The sequence below is a fragment of the Microtus pennsylvanicus genome, chromosome 10 (genome assembly GCF_037038515.1).
Source record: "Microtus pennsylvanicus isolate mMicPen1 chromosome 10, mMicPen1.hap1, whole genome shotgun sequence".
NCBI classification, from domain to species: domain Eukaryota; kingdom Metazoa; phylum Chordata; class Mammalia; order Rodentia; family Cricetidae; genus Microtus; species Microtus pennsylvanicus.
The window spans coordinates 104,825,566-104,844,209 of NC_134588.1; the positions used below are offsets into that span (position 1 = coordinate 104,825,566).

At 45.0% G+C, this 18,644-nt stretch overlaps 1 long non-coding RNA gene across 1 annotated transcript; it reads left to right on the forward strand.

The window, feature by feature from the left end:
• The first annotated feature begins 782 nt into the window (after positions 1-782).
• On the forward strand, positions 783-4,492 carry LOC142858420 (uncharacterized). The gene is made up of 3 exons (XR_012912014.1): positions 783-872; positions 3,113-3,263; positions 3,614-4,492. It is a non-coding gene; the product is annotated as an uncharacterized LOC142858420 (long non-coding RNA).
• Positions 4,493-18,644: the final 14,152 nt, after the last annotated feature.

Genomic DNA, 18,644 nt, shown 5'->3' on the forward strand with positions numbered 1-18,644 from the left:
CACAGTGCATTCTTTTCAGAGAGGAATGGCTCTGTAGGCAATCCTACAGAAGAGAAACCACTTAGCACTGCATAGTATAACCCTCTTTTCCTCCCTCCAGAAGTCCTGTACCATTCAAAGGGGGTGTACGCCTGTAGCCAAGTTCACAGTCTTTAATCTTAGGATACGATAACTGGTTAAGCACCCTGAAATCATCCCTGACTCCAGCCCCAACATCTCCCCTGTCCCTTACTATCTAGAAATCTTACATCACCTCAAGAGTTTAGTCATGGGGAAACAGAGTGCTGAGGGGGTGAAGGTGGCAATCGGGGCTGAAAATAAAGCTTGGGCTGGAAATGGACTGCATGACAGTGATGTCGGTGACTAAGGAGCTAGGAATTCTGATGAAATTCCAGGGTTCCAACATTCTGCTGAGACCATCTATGTCCTGACTGGAGCTACTGTTTTGACAGCTCGTGGCTTGATAGAATGCTGGTGGTGGGTCTGTTAGAGTCAAAGGGATACAAGTAATTAAGACCAGTCAGGAAGGATGATGTAAGGGCATCTCCATTTCAGACGGGGGAAGAACATAGCACGGCTCTGCCTCGTGGATCACGAACAAAAATAGCTGCCATCTGCTGGTGCCAGGTACTTTTCATGATTCCCTCAGTGAGTGCTCACTGCCAATTTTACGAGGCCGTGCTAGATTGTTCTGCCTTCGTGCCTGGGGAACCCAAGGCCACATGTGGTTTCATCACTTGTCAGGGATTGGTGTTGCTGAGGTTGGAACTCGGTCCCACTTTGATCTGATTCCAAAGCCTCATCTCTTTTCTGCGGTGTGGTGCTGACTTCAAGGACACTGCTTCTCCCAGGAAGCGCTGCTACCGTCTCAGGTGAGGTTTGCTTAGACCTCATGACACTGTTCAATAATGGTGGCCTCCGAGGGGAAAGTAGGTGCTTCCCACAGAGCACAGGTGGGAGGGGAAGGGTGAGTGGCCAGGACAAGGCTCCATGCGCTGCTAGAGCACAAAGTAGCCCTGGTGATAAAGAAGCTCGCTTTAAAGAATTCTGTGGGAGTCACAGCTATGTGCCCACTCAGTATTGCAACTAAGGGAAAAGACACCTAAAGTCAGACCTGAGTACTATTAGCAGTACAAATTCAGTAACAGTCCACTCTCTGATCCCTGCAAGAAACAGTTAAAGCGATGCCCCTTACTTCTCACAAAGACTTGGACTCTTAATCAACATTTCACTTCAGTGGAGCTTGCTATGGCATAATATCTCTTATGAACTCGCTGTCTTTGTTTTCTGATCTCAGTTCAGCCCCAAATCCAGGCTCATTTAGAGCAAGAAAAGCGACAAATACACATACACAGTTACAAACCTGAGCATCTCATCCCAATGGTGTTGGGCGGGGGGGTGGGGGTGGGTAACAGAAACCAAGAAAAGAGCTTGCAGTAGCAATTCTCTGTCAGAGATGATCAGGGAATATGCTGGAAAAGTGGACTGACCTCAATTTGCCTGTGAAGGGGAAAGAAAGTAAAGACTGATCCTCTCGGAAGGAGGCTGGGAAGAGAATGTGGCGTGGCTCGGGAAGCCAAAGAAAAGCAAGAGCTAGGCTGGGGGGAACATCAGGGCATTGGCTGTCAGCTCCACGCTATTCCAGGGCCACCCACAGACATCAGCCTCGGCTGGGATGGAAAGGAAAGGGACGAAGGAAGAGATACACTGTTGGGTTGCAACCAAATGTGAACAAGAATTGGCCATGCAAAAAAGTGACATTCCATGTCCATGAGAGGATGGAATGTTACCTTAGAAAATGGCTACAGACTGTTAAAAAGGAAAAAGGCCATGGACATTCTGTGAAACGTATATGGTTTTATATGTATAGCTATATATATATATATATATATATATATATATATATATATACACATATAGTTTTTATATATAGTTTTATATATATATATATATAGTTATATGTAGTTATAGGCACTATTATGGGGAAAATACAGGGGGCAAAGAGGGAAGGTGGGAACAGGCTGATGACTGGATGAAAAGAAAATTTGCTCCCCTAATTTTGAGGCATTTATGCTATGCTGGTCTAACTTTTACTCGCTAGTTTATTGGCAATTGCCAAACAATTAAAGTTGTAATAAACATAAGACTGTTCTGCGTGGCTAAATGATGCAGTGGTTAAAGAAGAAGTGAGGGAGTGCTGTGGTGGTCAGTTTGGATCTTCCACCAGACCCTATAAAGATTCGTCGGGAGAGCTGGGATGCACACATCTGCGCATGTCCACGAGGGGGTTTCCAGAGACTGACAGGTGGCTCAGAGAACCGAGTGGATGAGTCCTCCTTTGAGAGGAGTTCCATCCCAGCTGATTTGAGACAGTAGAGAAGGGAAACCAGCTCTGGCTTCTGTTTCCTCCCCTTGGGTATGGTCTTCTGCTGCTGATTCAGGGGGACATCAGACCCCAGGATTTTTGACCTTGAACACAGACTTGCAGCAGTGGATTGCAAGGACCTTTTAGGCCTTCACCCTCAGGCTGGGTCTACACCATTGGGTCCTCAATCTGTGCTTTCAAAGCTTCTTGTTCTGAGTTTCCTAGCTGACTCCCCAACTCCCCAACCTGCAGAGGACATTGTGGAGTCAAAGAGTACTCCAGGCTATTAAGTTCCTCTTGTAACCATATCCATTCCTTTCCCTGAATAGTCCCAAGGCAAGAAGGAATTATCCCTTTTCTCAACTCCAGGCTATTAAGTTCCTCTTGTAACCATATCCATTCCTTTCCCTGAATAGTCCCAAGGCAAGAAGGAATTATCCCTTTTCTCAACTCCATCACAGTCTGTCCAATAATAAATCACAGAGCCTGAAAGAGAACCATTTTTATAAGAATAGGCAATTAACCCCAAAGGTAGGGATTGCTTAGTGAGCCTGTGTAGGACTGTGCAATTATCACCTTCTACTGAGTTAAACTCCGTGCCTGCTCTTGCCAATAAGGAGGCAAAATCTAACAAATCAGGCAGGTGTTAATAAGAAAGAGAAAATGATTCCACATTTAAGACAGTGTAATGGTAATGGTTTTATTACAAGAATATCAATCGACGTTGTTATAACTGTTTATTAATAGTGGCAGGGTGGAACCCAGGTCCACGGTGGCCGAGGTCAGTCTTAAAGGGATGACTCATGCCCAGGACCGATCTACATAAATAGCATGTGCTAAGATTACCATCTGGTAGAACAATCTACATCACAAGACTCCACGTTTCCTGTTACCCAGGGTAAGTACATTTCAAGCATGAGGGAAAACTTTATCAGGTTTCTCCAAGTCCCTCTACTTCGAGGCTAAAGCGGCTTACACAGGGAGGAGGGGAAGGGAAATTATGAGACATGGGTCACTCTCTCATTCCCCCCAGATTTCCTCTTCACATGCGAAGAGAAAAACCACCTTGGCTATCACACCTATTGTACCATCAGATTTGCCTAATGGCTCTTTAACAAAGCTCTTGGGGCAAGAAAACAGGAATTTGAGATAACCTTAAAGATGAATGTATTCATTTGAAAGACTTTGTCCCATCCCTGTTTCCTACTTCCCCTCTCTTTCTCTTCTTTTCTTTTTTCCCTTTTTCAGTGTCGTGAAGTCTACACGAGGTCCACCCTGAGCATGCCCCTGCTTTGCACAGCCACTCAGGACATGACATCTGACAGAACTCTAATATGAAACTGTTAGATTCAGAGTTTTGCTCCTGTCCGAAGTAGAACCTGCACTAAATCCTATCATGGGCAGAGAAGGACCTGCTACTCCCACATCTGCCTGCAGGAAGCAGCCTGGTGCACCATGGCAACTCCATTTCTCTGTTGGGGGTGGGAGTTGGGCTCCAGGTCCACCCATCATCAAGTCCTCCAAAGGGTTTTTCTGCGCTCTGCATAAACAAGCATTTTTACACTTGGTCCAGAGTCCTTTCTGATGTTTAATCTTCTTCAGATTTTTACAAATTGGGAATTTTGCAGTTCAGATTTTTAAAAATTATTTTGGACTATAAGATTCGTATTGTTATTTGGCCACATAGCAGATAGATATCACTAACTATTTCTATTTATAAGAGTCTTGTGCTATACACATTTAATGTGGGAACCAAAGAAAATTTTCCTGCAACAGGCAGAGCAAACTACTTGTAGTAACTTTGCTAATGAACAATGCCTGTGCTTTCTACTAGAAATGCAAAGCCCTTAATGCAACACCTTAAACAGGGGCCTGTGAAAATCCAGATATGTTAAGCAAAGAGGCAAAGGAAAGGACAGGATTTGGGAGTTTATGTATAAGAGGAAAGAGAAGACAGGAGTATGGCTTGAGGGTAGAGTTGCTTAGCATTCATAAGGACCTGAATTGGATTCTTGGCACCAATCTTCATTAAAATAGGCTAAAAATGGCGAGGAAGAGGAATAAAAATAAACAAAAATGGTGAGAAAGAGAAGGAGGAGGAAGAGAGGAGGCAGCAGCCCAGGCTTAGACATATTGGTCTACAACTCATTTAAAGCTGAAGTTAGGGCTCAGATGGAGAAAACCACTCTGTGCGATATGTATTTGACATTGTGTGATTATAGGAGCTAAGTGACCTGTTGCTGCATCTGAGGTCAAACCTGAAGACAGAATGGCAGGCTGTCACCTCCAGTGTCACGTGCTCTCTTCAGAGGAGCCGCTACGCTTTACCATGGTGGTGCACTTAAACTTATCCAGATGGTGTTGTCTACTTCATGTGAATGAATTTATTATCATGTCCATTCCGTGGAAACTAAGACCTCTAGACCAACAAAGTAGACACAGGAAGCAGATTTCTGTAGTTCATTGCTTATTACTAAATTTGATATAAGAGAAGCTAATTGCCTACATGTCTTTCTTCTTATGTGTGTGTGTGTGCGCGCATATGTTTGCATGTGCGTTTGCTTATGTAGGAGCCTGTGGAGGCCACAGATTGATGTTGAGGGTTTCTGTGTTGCTCTCCGCCTTATTTTTCCAAGACATGGTCTTTTCCAGAACCTGCAGTTCATTGGTAGGCTAGAATGGCACACCAGTAAGTCCCAGAAATCCTCCTGACTCTGCCTTCTAACATAGGGACTATAGGTATGAGCTGCCACCCCCAGCCTTCACCACAGATGCTGCTGTTCTGAACTCAAATTCTCTTGCTTGCGCAGCACCTTACCCTTCTGTCATCCCCCAATCACCTCATTTGTACCTCTTGAATTCTAGAATAGGAAATCCCACCAATTGGAAAAGAGACTACACATAAGTTGGTGACTTAAAGTTTGTTACTTTAGTCTTCCCAGCTGTTTACATCTAGCTGACACTGGAACTGAATCTTCAAAGGCCATCTCACTGAACTATAAGGACAACTGCTTCAGAGAGATGAGGAAACCAGAAAGACCAGTGAATTCCATGAGCACCAGCCCCCGCTGCACTTAATTTTCTGTACAATGCTGGCTTTGTAACAAGTGGAGAGACTACAGCATTCTGCAAGTCCTGAAATGCCAGCCATAGCAAAAACACTACAGGAAGTTAGGGGAAACCCGCAGTGATGTGGGAGTGATTTCTTTCTAATCTGTTGCTTTCATTGGTTAATTAATAAAGAAACTGCCTAGGCCCATTTGATAGGCCAACCCTTAGGTGGGTGGAGTAAACAGAACAGAATGCTGGGAGAAAGAAGCTGAGTCAGGAGTTGCCATGATTCTCCCACTCCAGACAGACGCAGGTTAAGACCTTTCCTGGTAAGCCAGCTTGTGGTGCTACACAAAATATTAGAAATGGGTTAGATCAATATGTAAGAGCTAGCCAATAAGAGGCAATGTTTAAAAGGATACAGTTTCCACGTAATTATTTCAGGTAAAGCTAGCCGGGTGGCGGGACGCAGCCCGCCGCTCGTATTTCAACACCGCAGCTGGAATTGATGCCCATTCCAATGATTGCAAAGTGTTGATGCCATCCCTCAGAAAGGAGCAAATAACTCTAGTGCAATCAGTCTTTCACCAAGTGACCATTCAGTAGTACATGGGGAGTGGAGCCATGCTGGGAGCTTGAGGTTGCTCAGTATTGCGGGCAGGCTGGGTCCTTAATGTATATAAACTCAAGCTAGCCTTGATGGGTGGAAATGAATATAACCAAGCTCATTTATGGCATTTGCCTCTACTTTTGTGTCCACTGTATAGGTGTGCACTAGAGAACAGGTTAAGCTGGAGTGAGAAAGTGACTGAAGTCCCTGTTATAAACCATCCTGTATGCCCTGATCCTTAGATCCTCTTTCCTGAGGTGGCTCAACTGGTGCACATCCAGAAAGGACCATTCAAAAATCTCTTCTCCAGATGTAATCATCATTAATTTTCCAATATGGGTTCTTCTAAATCCTGACCATCTAGACAACCTGTTCACTGCAGCTTAAGAAAGACAACACCCGCTCATTCTAAGCAAAGAGCACAATCAGGTACACTACTTGGAATTTTAGCCATTGGTGAGTATTTACCCTTGAATGGGACTTTAGTGGTTTGCCTGTTGGGTTTGCGGAAATGCTATCATAACATGAAGACCTATACACAAACTATGACCAGTGAATTCCTTCCAGAACCAAGAGATAATTCTCCCCGCCCCCTGCAATAAGGCCATGTATTTATGTCAAGATGGAAGAGGCAATGAAGCAGGATGAAAACAAGGAACACCAGCTTGTTTACGCATCCCACACACAACTCCCTTTTGCCTCCAGGAATCTACCACAACCCGATCTCACATATATGACTTCCATCTCATCACCACATACCTCTGTCCATGGACAACATTAGGAACCAAATGCAGGCCTCTTTCTCCTATAACTGGAACTATGGTGTCACATGAAGTGAGAGCTCAGAGCAAGCAGAAGCCATTGCATTCCCGTAGAGGGAAACAGCAAGTGACCGTTATTCACACCAGGTCTACGGGCACATGGTATTGTCCAACAGCCTTGATCTCAAGAATAGTGTGGGTTTGATGAAAGAACTGTGACCTGTGCAGCTCTGGAGAAAATGACAATGCAGGGGATACCTGATATACGCCTCTGGAGATAATAACCTGTGACTGGTAAAAGGCTCTCCCAAATTACATATAATTTACATTGTGTGTAATTTAAGTAAATAGGTACTTCCCAATTTCTTTTCTGTTCATGATGCATTCATATCGTAAAAACAAAGATCATCCTCTTTGTTGGTTCTTTGTTTTCTCAAGATTTAGAAAAAAATATGAAATAAATGATGATAACTACTCAAAGCTGTAGAACATTTATCCCACCATCAACCTGGAAAGATTCTGCATCATGTTTTGAACAATGTTATAAGTCATAGATGTACCTCATTGTAACTGCTCCTTGATTTAAGAGGAGTCAATTCTTGAATTTATAAAGAGAGAAAATTATAAAGAAAATAAAAGAAAAAAGCATATTTGTTTCATCAACTAAAGGAAAATGGGTTGTACTGAAGGAAACAGTGTGGTGTAGCTTCAGAAAAGCCTTGTTTAGATGGGAGTGTCACCATTTCATCCATAATGAACTAAAAAAGAAAATCTCCTCCTAAGGAGCCCTCCCTCCAAGTATTGGAATGACAGTGCTCTAATTTTTAAAAGTGGATTTAGTGTAAAATTTCTCTCACCCTCTATTCTCTCTCTCTCTCTCTCTCTCTCTCTCTCTCTCTCTCTCTCTCTCTCTCTCTCTCTGTGTGTGTGTGTGTGTGTGTGTATGTGTGTGTGTGCATGTGTGCTCATGGGTATGCACACCCATGGAGACCAGAGGTCAACATCAAGTGTCTCCCTCAGTCAATCCCCACCTTATTCTTTGAGGGTCTCATATTCTTTGAGACAAAGTCTCTCACTGAACATCCAGCTCATTGACTCTGCTAGAACTAGAAGCTGGCTGGCCTGAGAACCACCCAGACCTTCCCAAGCACTGGGGTCACAGATGAGTGCCATTGCATGTGGCTTTCTACATCCATGCCAGAGAGCCAAATTCAGGTCAGAACTGCTCATGCAGCAGCTTAAAGAACCTTCTTTCCAGTCTATCAAGTAACTTTCAGTCTCTGTATTCTCAATGGCCTACAAATTCTTACCATTATTGCCTGAACTCCTAAAAACTTCTTGTTTTTCCCATAATGGACATACACTGTGACTTAACAAATGACCAATGGAAATGAAAGAGTACAGCCACTTTCAAGGCAGCAGTAAAAGGAGGTGACAGTGACAAGGGCCATCACAGAGCTGTCATTAACATCAACTACGAAGATAGTCCCAGCACACAGTAAGTGTGGTTTCAGGGTCTATTTCAAAATTCAGAAGTTCACCTAGCACAGCCAGTGCTACTCCCAGGAGACACCTACCACCTGAGCTCTAAGAAGCCGGCCTACATGTCATGTTTCCCTTCAGCTGACTACAAAGTAGAGGAGCCCACTGATCAATGAAGAATCAATTGTATGTGTCACACATGGAGCGATGGCAGCAGGGGAAAGGGAGACAAGGAGCTGGTGCAGGAGAATTGTCTGTATTCTGTCGATCATATTTGGAATAAACACTGATTGGCCAGGCTGGAAGTATAGGTGGGTCAGTCAGACAGGAAGTAGAGGTGGAGCAGAAAGAACAGGAGTATTCTGGGAAATATGAAGCTCCCTCGGCCATTCCAGCCCAGACCACCGAGAAGCAAGATGTAACCTGCCTCACTGAAAGGTACTGAGCCATGTGGCTAACATAGATAAGAATAATGGGTTAAAATAAACTACAAGAGTTAACAAGAAGCCTGAGCTAATGAACCAATCAGTTTATAACCTAATGTAGACTTTCCATGTGATTTTCTTTGGGGCTTGCCGGCTGTGGGGTACTGGGCGGGACAAAAACCCCAACAAGCAGGCCCCTCATGTTACAAGGAGCGACAGAGGAGGGGGAGGCTCATTTCACAAGCAACTAGGCCACCATGGCCCGTGATCAGATTTGTAATTCTGTCATCCACCTTGTAGAGGATGCTTACAGTAGACATGGGTCAATACGCAAAAGCCTCCATTCCCACGGCAAGCTGAGCTCGAAAGAGAAGCTCTGTGCAATTAAAGCTTTCTGGGATTTTTATTTTCTTTTCACATATGGCAATATTTATCTTCAAAGTTCTCCTCTCTGGCTCCCAGGCTTCCTTGTGAAGGGCTGGTCCTGTGTGGCCTCACTGTGACATGACTCGTGTGATTCGGTAGCTTATGTGTCCGGTGGTTGGGGGGAATTTATAAACTGCATGCTATGTCCTAAACTGTTTTCTCTTTTAGTAAGAAGCCACGCTTCCTCCAGTGGTCATGCCTGGGATTGGAATTAGGTGGAGCACTCGAGATGTTTCTATCCTCACTTCCTCTGCTCAGCAAGGACATTAAACAAAACAAATTCTTGCAGTTAAACAGAGAGATGGCAACAGGGCCTGGACAGACAAGCGGGGGGGGGGGGTGGGGAATTAAGACATGATTAGTCTTTGTTTCATGTAGGAGAGCTTGCTAACAAATGCTCACATCTGACTACTCTGAGCTGCAAGCATCCTCTAATTAGTCCTGGCTGTGCTCTGGAAAACAGAATAAAATATGGAGTCTCTTAAAAAAAAAAAAAAAGGCCTCTTTGGCTAATTTTGGTCTGTCTCTGAACAGACATTAATAAATGGTCTCCGTTGTGACACTTTCTTTTAATGATGAAATGTCTACAGAGCTGCCAGACCTATTAAAGAACAAAACAAAACTCTAAAAGCAATTTATATCCTCATTTTTTTCTTTTATTAAAAAGAAGTTCCTTGTATGTTTTCTTGTCATTGCCATTGTCTCCCAATAATAATATTTCTGAAAAGTAAATGGAACTTTCAAAGTACCTGGGAGGAAATAAAAAAACCCTGATAAATCTAGAATCTTGGATGGGGCTTGAAGTTTTGAATGTTGAGCAATGTGGGGGCTGGAGAGAGGGTTTGGCAGCTAAGAGCGAGTACTGCCCTTACAGAGGACCTGAGTAGAGTTCCCAAACACATGTCCACCTGTAACTTCAGTTCCAGGAAATCTGGCCCCCTCTTCTCGCCTTTGCGTGTGAACAAATGCACACAGAGAGCTGGAGAGAAAGGCCTGGGGAGAAAAGGGGCAATGATAACAAGTCAACATACTAACTCCGTCCAAGCAGGTTTCGTTTAATATTATGTAAATCCCTCGCCGTTGCTAAACTTCATTCCCAAGGAAATTTTAAACAACCACCTATGACCCAACAGCAACATTAACAACAAAAGTTTTGATATTGGTCCAAATTTTGGCCTAAGACTCTACAGTCTTCACTGGGTCCCAACTAGTCACAGGCTTCACCCTGTCACCAAGGCTCCAAACAAGCCTTCCAGTCCTTACTCCAATCCATTTCTTTCTTAGGACACCAGGGTTTGTACACTAGCCAGCAAAGACTGCTTTCTGCATGCCCAGTTCTCTTAACAGGGCTCACCCTTCTTTTGCTGTTCTTTAGTTCTAATATTCATGGGACCTCAGCTGGGGATAAGCGTATGTCCCTAAAGGCTCATATGAGCCAATCCATCAGGGATTCCTATTGCCTTTGATTGTAAAGCTTTGTCCCAAGGAGGGGGGGTGGTTGTGTTGTCTCCCAGCTTCTTCAATCTCTCATCTGATTGATTCCATGTTATCCCACGGCCCACAGCTTCACAAGCCAGGGCTCCCTCTGCTCATCTGAAAGTCTCCTGTCGCTCTAACAGCTCTGGGCTGCATGGTCTCTGATTACCTGGTCCCCAGCACCAGTTCATTTTTAAGACCTCCATCAATATGCTGGATCATAGACCTTCCATTTCTCTACATTAAAGGTGGGACCCGACGAGTATGTGCGGTCACTTCCTCATCTCTGCCTGACTCCTCCCATAGAATCCAGGTCTGGGAGTCCCAGAAGGAGCTCTTGTATTACCAGTTTAATCTGGGTCTTCTTCCTCTAGTGAATCCCTAGCAATAAAAAAGAGCAGGTCCACACCTCCATTTCTCTGTGTCTTTTATTCCATTTTTCTGCTAAGTTGGAGGCCAATACTGAGCAAGCCAGCCACATGGCCCTCTCGCTGCAATTACCCATTTTTACCTGTTCTCCTCGGGATCTCCTATAGAGGTCTCCTTCCCCATGTGCTAACTCCTACAGAGACAGACCACAGCATCACGACCTCTGCAAACCCCACACTCATGCTGTTTTATTTCAGTTGTCCACCCCATTGTCCTCCCACACTCCCATACTTATCTTCTGCAGGCTACACCAAGGGTTGCTAAAATCCCTTCTCTGCGGGAGACATAAAAAAAAGTTTACCACCCCCCCCCCATTCTAAGGTCTCAACAACAAATCAGTTCTATGAAAGTTCACTCTGGGAAGTCAGTGAATTTATTGGGCTTCCTTACAGAGCACGGGTAAGGGGTAACTTACTGGAGCTATGGATCCTTTCCCCCATAAGAAAGTCTTTACCTAGCAGAGATGATGACTTTTTCTCATAGCTGCATAAATGGAGGCTCCCCTTTCTTCCCCTTCCCTGGTCTTTCTACTCCAGCCTCTCTCAGAGACCATGACAGTCAGCTGAGGTCTTTGGCCCTTCCTGCCAGCGTGAGGTCGACATGCTAGTTCACGTGAACAGTTTCCAAGCTCAGCTGGGACCACCTTTGGCAAGTGGACACAGCTGACCTCTGAAAGATGGTGGCCATTTAGCTCAAAGAACCGTCCTTTTTCAACACTCATAAACCAAAGTTTGACACTCAGAATTTGAAGCTGGGCACGTGGATCTTATCAATAACCCCACATGTGGTCTGAATCTTGAGGTGACACGGAGTAAGCTCATGGGAATTTAAGGGTGTAACCCAAAACATTGTCCAATGCCCTGAATCTCACTGCTCTGGTCCAAGCCACTGCTCTCCAAGCACTGTTGGAACCGTTTCCATCTGCCCAGCTGAGCAGCTGAGTCACTCATGTGAACGCTGTCCACTGGCATAGAACTCCAACACGTAGATGGGAAATGTCTCCATGATCATGTCATCCGAGTCACGACAGGATGCAATGAAGTTCCCAACCTCTCACAGGGAACGACACTCCAGAGGCGCCTTTAGTGTCCAGAGCAGGCCCTTTCAACCCTTAAGGCAGCCTCAGCCGTTGTTCTGACATTCTTTTCTCTCTGTGCTGCAAGACTTGCTTGAGAGAGATCTGGAATACTGTCAATAAACACCAGATGAAAGACATGCTGTTCCTTCCCAGTATATGCCTGCTAGATGTCTGTCTCTTAGAGAAGCCTTCTTACCTTTCTCTCCAAATCAATCAGGGAAGCTTGGCCATCACCCTAGTGTGTCTTCATCCAGCTTAAGTGAATGATTTCATTGACTGGAATGCACCGAGTGAGTGTGTGCTAAGGCATAGCATGAGGTTGAATACAATTAAAGACACAATAATGAAGGGCAAATACCGAAGGCTCAGGGAACGAGTCACATACACAAATTCAAAAGGGCAATCCCCGACAATGTGTGATTTAATGACAAATACATAGAGGAGTTAAAGGAGGGTGTAAACGGAATAGGTCATAGAAAGTTTAATAGAAGCTGTGACGTTTAGAAGAAAACCCACGTGTATTCCACCTTGGTAAAGGCAGGATTTCTCTTCTAGGCATTATGGACGGGACTGTCAGTGTAATCTTAAGAACTGTGAGATGTCTCGTATCACCTCACCACCAAGTTAGAAAACCAAAAATTATCCCATAGAGAACAACTGAGTAACGATGATAATCACCAGCGTGACTTTCTCAGTTCCGCTTTAGAGAGAGAGGGCCAGACAGCCAAGCATGCATGCGGAGTGCATGCGCAAGGAGCACGATAGAAGCGACGGACAGATAACAGCCAGGAGCTGTGTGTGGAAAAATCTAAGAGAAGAGGCGGGCCTGGGGCCAGATGTAACACAACACGTAATTAGATCTAGTTTTGCTCCTGGGCTGATGTCTTGAACGTAAATAAAGTGCTCCCATCTTTAAAGTCAAGGGTTTACAAAAGTAAGTTGTTTGAAATTCTTCCAAATAAAGGGAGCAGATGGCTGCGTAGAACTAATTATCACAGGAGACCTGCAAATCTCTTTGCAGACATCCTCAGGTCCTATAGGAGTGAGTATAATAACAGGTGTGCAATCGGAGTTCCTTCTTTACCATGGTAGATTTTGCCTATGAAAGCTAACCAGAGTGCCAGAAATATATTGCTAGATGGTACATTTCAAAACAGCAATGTTTTCACAGTTCGTCATAGAATCTGTTCCCAGAAGGCTTTTTTTCCCAGCATGGTTTCATGTGGGCAAAATCCCAGTCAGTGCCGCTCACTGTCTCTGGTTTCTGCTGAGTGCCCAGTGGAGCAGATCAGCTTAGAGGGAGAAACTGCTGCCTACAAAACCTTTGTCACTCTGAGTGTGACTCTGGAGGTAGGGACAAGAAAGGGCACTAGTGAGCGCTGACGCCGTAGGGCCTCATCTGTATCCACAACGGGACAGCTCCAGCAGGCTCTGTGTCTCCCAGATTCCTTCTGTAACGGTTCTGAAAGGCCACGGGCAACCCAGTGAGTCACACAGAAATACATCCTTTAGAAACAAAGAAGGACGAAAGAACCCTACTTGACCTCCACAAGTTGTTCAGAAGTAAGCCGCTTCCTGCTTTTGCTTGTTTTCAAGTCTCCAGGCAGACAGGTACTGAGAGGAAACAGGGGGTGTCAGTCAAGGTCATCCATTATAAGGGCATTCCAGGAGCTGAAAACGGGACTGTGGGCTGTGGGAGCCTGGCCAGTCTTGTTGAATTTGTTTCTTTTTTTTTTTAGATTGGCCTCCAGCCCCAGAGAAGCAGCGGGGCAGAAACAATACTGATTCAGAAAGTCTAGGAGCCAGATGCCCTGCTGGAAAGAGAGGGAGAAAGGGGGTTCTGGCTGTATTGGGTGGTTGGCGGGACACAACTTCAGCCTTCTAGCTTCACTTGTACAGGAAAAAAAAATAGCAGGATCTTCCCAAGTTTAAAAAAAGAAATAAGAAAGGGGAAATAAAATCAGAGTTTTAGCAGCTTTTAAAAAGGAGTGTTCCTTTTCTTGTGATTTCCAGGGTGTTCTGGTAGCCTCCAATTTGACATGTCATAAGGTAAAACAGTCTTAAGAGATTTCTCCTTTCCTCCCTTGTGAGATGAGACCATTCTGATCCATGGATTGGGCAACTTAACTGATCAACGTTAAGGATTTTGATTCATGATGTCTTTGAAGTTATTAATCACTATTAGGGATGTTTTTGCTTTGACTTTGCTTTCAAAGGCACTTGCTTTTTAAAACGACAACAGCAACAATGTGAAGCCCTTTCCTCGGGCCCACAGTCGACTCCTCCAGGACTATTCTTAGGTTGATATACGAGGAATTCACTCACCACTCCCTGCAGGATTAAGGAGCACTGACCTTTGGAATGAACGCGCTCTTTATGTGCATGTCAGAGTATTTTTAAGAATGGGAAAACCCGGATACAGATAAACAACAACCAGTTCCAACGAGAGTTCATTTCAGACCTGAGATTTCAGAGTCTCTAAAACCACAGACACCCGAGTGGTTCTCACCCCAATCACATGCCTTCCGGTCTCCTCTGTAGTCTCTCCACCCTTTTAGCATGTGCTCACACACACACACACACACACACACACACACACACACACACACACATCTTTGGATCTTTTTGATACAGTCTAACTATGTAGTCAAGGATAGCCTTAAACTCACTGAAATCTTTTTTTGGGGTGTGTGTGTGTGTGTCGAAGGTGAGAGTGAAGATAACACACAAACATGTCCTTTTAGAGGCTTAAATTTGTATACGGTTCCTCCGGAGCTGTTTACTTTTATTTTTGAGACAGGGTCTCTCACTAAGTCTAGAGTTCAAACTGATAGGCTGGCTAGCAGTGAGCAGCCAGGATTCTCTTGTTTTTCCCTCCTGAGAGCTGGCATTACAAATGTGTGCCACTATTAGGAGAGGATGTCCACAGTATTGGACAAAGAAGCACACAAATAAAGCAAAAGGAACTTAGCAAGGCAATTCTTTCTGTAAAATGGGGGAGCCAGAACCCAAACTGAGCTAGCAACACCCTGGGGCCAAGATGACTCCCATCTTTGGTCTTCGACATAAGTGACAACCACATCTCATTGCATTGGTGGGAGGTCAACTCCACAATCCAATGTGATTTGCTAGTTAGAGGAAAGAGGAGTGTGTGCGCACACACGTGTGTAGGGTGTGTTGGAGGGGTGTTCAAGAAGCATGAGTCCTTGCCAGGCTCACTGCCTTTGATAAACAACAACTACAACAGGAAAACAGACGTGTTTCTCATTCCACTATGCCTGACTTGAAGCTGGGGATGAATCCAGATCCTCACATTTTACCAACTAGTTCCTTCTTAAGCCTGGATCCTCTTGCCTCAGCCTCCCGAGTGCTAGGATTACAGGCATGCACTAACATACCTGGCTAATGTCTAGTTTTGATAAGAACTCAACCCACAGGGAGGAGTCAAATTCTATGTTTCCTTCTGATGAAAGCCCCGTCTTCAGGAGACTTTCCCACAAACCTTCTGCAAACGTGGCCGACTGGCAGCCTAGCAAGTCTTGACAGAATGGGAAAGTTTGGCAGATGTTGTCCCTTCTGATGCTGTTATTGTTGTCCAGTCTCTGAAAACGTGGCAGACGGCCATTGAGAAGACTGGAGATTCCTTACATGATATGGCTTATGCAATCTATAGTGGAGGGAAAGTAAGAACCCTGGATAGTTTCGCTCACTGGTGCTGACCCGGAGCACCCTACAGAGGCACGCGTGTGTCTTCCCACACCCTGAGTCCAGCTAAGTACAGAGTGTGGGCTAACGGGTCTCCCACGTCACCCTACAAGAGGACAGCTGCTGCCCCTACAGAGTTAATGGACTCTAAAGATAGCACGGACTCCAGCCCACGCTGGAAGGAGCCGCGGGCAGATGGCTCTGGCTCTCGGAAGAAGCTGGTTTCTCTCGCTGCCTCTATTCTAGTCATCTTGGTGTGGCTATGCTGCAGAAACAGCATCCTACCCATTAAAAAATAATTCTGGTCAATTAATAAAAATTTCTGGTATTTCTTTCAAAATAACCCAGTGGAAAGAAAGGGACTGTAAGCAGAGATACAGGCCAGTCATAGCTGAGTGGAGCAGGAAGCTGTTCCTGTACCTTTCTTATTCCTTTGGTGTATGATTGAAATTTGCCATAATAATAAATTTCAAAACTCTTCATGGAGCTATTCATTTATTCATTTTTTTTGAGTCCCAATTCTAAGAGTGTTCTCTTTCAAAAAAAAAGGAATATTTTCTTTCTTAAGATACTGCCTCTCTGTGTATTTACTTTAACAGACAAAGTAATGGATTTCATTATGGCATTTTTATGCATAAATGTCATTATACTCCATCCTAATCCATCTCCTTCCCAACTGCTTTCCTTTAGCTCCCCCATATGTAGTTTCTGCTTTCATGTCTCATGCATTCCACGACTCTCGGGTTTGAAAATACATTGTCTAAGGCAGGCATGGTGACCTACACCTGTACTTCTGCTGTCCCGGCCCCGAGGGGGTGGATGCGGGAAGCCTGAGTCTGAACTCTCAGAGCTACACTGAGATACCCTGAGTACAATAGCAACAGACAAACGCGCAGTTTCCTAGTTAAATTCACAACCAAGTCTGGGGAACCTGAAGGAGAGCCTAAACAAGAAGAGTCGCAAGTGTTAGCTTTACCAGGTACAGAGAGATCTTGGAGAGCTTCTCTTAGTGCCCCTGGATTCAGCCATTTCATATGAAACCAGTGATAGTCATGCCCACGGTACCATACAGCTATGGAAGCTAAGGAATCCAAAATGGAGACCAAGGGCCTCATACAGTAGGTGCTCAGCAACAAACCTGAGGCTCATTTCTCTCTCTCTCTCTCTCTCTCTCTCTCTCTCTCTCTCTCTCTCTCTCACACACACACACACACACACACACACACACACACACACAAAAGAATCCATAGAATACACAAGGTGAGTTCCAGGACACCCAGGTTTACACAGAGAAATTCTGTCTCAAAAAAGAAAACGAAACAAACAAAAAAGTTGAATTATATAAAACAATCATATCCTATATCTCCTCTCCTACCAAAAATAAAATAAGGAAAATCAAAACGAATAGATATTTGCTTAGATATGTATTTGTCCTACATCTATTGAGCACCATTTGTATGCATTTAATGGTGCTGGTTGCAATACAGACTAATAGAAGATCATTGTTCTAGGGTTCTGTAATCGAGTGGTAGGCATATGAATTTGTGTCTCCTTGGGGAAGAGCTAAAATAGGGATAAGTGTGTAGAAGCCCTGGTGTTCTGGGAGGAAACTGTGAGTTCAGCGGGGAAGGGGTCAGTGAGTGGCGAATCAAACACTCAACTGGGGCATCCCACTGGCACATAAGCCCTTCTCCATAGCCTCGCTGGGCTCTCAACCAGTCTTCTGCCTCCTTTGGCCATATCCTAGGTAACCGATGGGAAGCCACTGAAACATATCATCCACAGTGGAAGAAAACCAGAATAGCTTCTGGCTTGCCCATTCGTTTCAAGACAGTTCATCTGAACTGCTAATAAACAGAGAGAAAAGCTGTGGTGAGACACAGGGCAGCCTGGAAAGTTCAGCTGAGGGGCCCCGGGAGGCAGCAGGGTAGGGGAGCCCTGGCAAGCCTCCCTGGACATCAGGAGACTGTCTCTTGCAGTTTCTGCCTTCAGTCAGGGGACAAAGAAGGCTTGGAAACTGACAGAGAGAGCTAGCTGGCAGGAAAGCAAGGGTGCGGAGAAAGGCAAGACTCCAAGTCACTGGCCCCTCCTATTTTCTATTGGCACTATAAATACCATTCTAAAATGTTACGGTAACTTAAGGAGTCTCTTTTAGGAAGCATTTGGTAGTGAGTCACCAGATAGCTATGTGTGCACCCCGCTGTGACTCCAGAGCTCTGCCCCAGGCTCTCAGGACAGTTTGTTTTAGAACGCCCCCCTCCACCCCTCCTGTGACAAGGAAGAACGTTTACCTTTGGCATACAAGGTCACCTTTGCTGTCCTGGCCGCAGGACTTGCTCTTCCTTCCTTCTCGTTCTGGGAACTTCTAGGAGAGGAAGAGACAGGTCGTAAACCTGGATGACCTGAGTAGAATCCACGTTTAGGAAGAGAAGGCGAAACCCGGAGCAAGACTGTGCTGGGTAGTCTCATGTGTCACCTTGACACAAGCTTAAGTCCTCGGGGAGGAAGGAGCCTCGGTTGAGGAAAGGCCTCCATAAGATCCAGCTGTAGGGCATTTTCTCCATCAGTGCTCAATGGGGGAGGGGCCAGGCCACCGTGGGCGGTGCTATCCCTGGGCTGGTAGTTCTGGGTTCTATAAGAAAACAGGCTAAACAAGCAAGGGGAAGTAAGTTAGTAAGAAGCACCCCTTTATGGCCTCTGCATCAGCTCCTGCCTCCAGTTCCTGCCCTGTTTGAGTTCCTGTCCTGGTTTCCTTCAGTGATGAACAACAGTGTTGAAGTTTAAGCCAAATAAACCCAGTCCTCCCCAACTTGTTTTTTAGGTCATGGGATTTTGT